Here is a 1633-nt window from a genome sequence, read left to right as displayed (position 1 = left end):
ATTTAAAAATGGCTTAGAATTTATTCCTAACTACCAGTTTTTATAAATGGCTTTGTACAATGGTGTATGATTATTTTATTTTACATAGGATAATTTTTTGTACTACCTATAAGTTTTGGAAAAAGAAGAAAACTAAAATTTACTACTTAGAGGAATATGACAGAAATAAAAGACAGATTTTATTTTTGTCACATCTCTCATCAGTACCCATATTCAAAACTTAAAGTCATATTTCTTACTATGTTAGACAGATAGGGAAAATATAAAACAACACATGATAAGGCATCTATTAGTGACTTTTTAAAATGTACCTTCTTATGTGATGAAATTTACTTTATTAGCTAATATTTGGGTTTGAAATATGGGAGGCTGATCTATTTAACACATTTCTGGAAGGCACCTACTGAACAGCACAAATGGTGGGGAGTACTATTTCTACACATTAATGAATGGTTGAACTTGTTTGCTATTGGTGCTGGGTACGTAAATCAACTCTATTGTAACTAGCTCCCTACACTTGAAAACCTTGTAATGTCACTATCATCTACTTGTCAAGTGTTATTTTGGCAAATGTGATTTTAAATAGTTTGAAAATGAATATACTTTCAGGAGATTAAATATAGGTTATCTTTGGTTTGAGAATGACAACATTTTTTTATACTACAGAACCTAGTTTTACTGAAGTATCAGTGATTTGAAGCACTAAGGATCTTCTCAGTTAATGTTTTTCTAGGAAATCAACACAGAACTTAAAAAATGGCAAAACCTCCCATGCTCCTGGATTGGAAAGATTAACATCGTGAAAATGGCAATACTTCCCAAGGCTATCTACAAATTCAATGCAATACCTATCAAAATTCCACCCTCATTCTTCAAGGAAATAGAAGAGGCAATCCAAAAATTCATATGGAACAATAAAAGACCCCGAATAGCAAAAACGCTCCTGAATGGAAAGAACACTGCTGGAGGAATATCAATACCAAACTTCAAACTCTACTATAAAGCCATAGTAATCAAAACAGCTTGGTATTGGCATAAGAACAGACCTCAGGACCAATGGAATAGAATTGAAAACCCAGAAATGAACCCACAGACCTATAGCCATCTAATCTTCGATAAGGGAGCTAAAACAATAGAATGGAAGAAAGACAACCTCTTCAGTAAATGGTGCTGGCAAAATTGGTTAATTACATGTAGAAAACTTAAGCTAGATCCTTATATATCACCCTGCACCAGAATCAACTCCAAATGGATCAAAGACCTTGAACTCAAAGCAGACACTCTGAAAACATTACAGGATGGAATAGGAGAAACCCTAGGTCTCCTTGGCTCAGGCCGAAATTTTCTGAATAGAGACCTGGAAACACAACAAATCAAAGAAAGGTTGGACAAATGGGATTGCATAAAGTTGCAGAGCTTCTGCAGGGCAAATGACATAGCTAGCAAGATCAATAGAAAGCCCACGGATTGGGAGAAGATCTTTACTAGCCATACAACGGACAAGGGTCTCATATCTAAAATATACTTGGAACTCAAAAAATTAAACCCCCCAACAACAAATCCTCAAAGAAACAACTGCCCAATAAATAAGTGGGCGAAAGACTTAAAGAGAAACTTCTCTGAAGAAGAAAGA

The sequence above is a fragment of the Dipodomys spectabilis genome, unplaced genomic scaffold (assembly GCF_019054845.1).
Source record: "Dipodomys spectabilis isolate Male_0828 unplaced genomic scaffold, ASM1905484v1 ptg000040l, whole genome shotgun sequence".
Lineage (NCBI taxonomy): Eukaryota > Metazoa > Chordata > Mammalia > Rodentia > Heteromyidae > Dipodomys > Dipodomys spectabilis.
Note: the sequence above shows the minus strand (reverse complement) of the source record.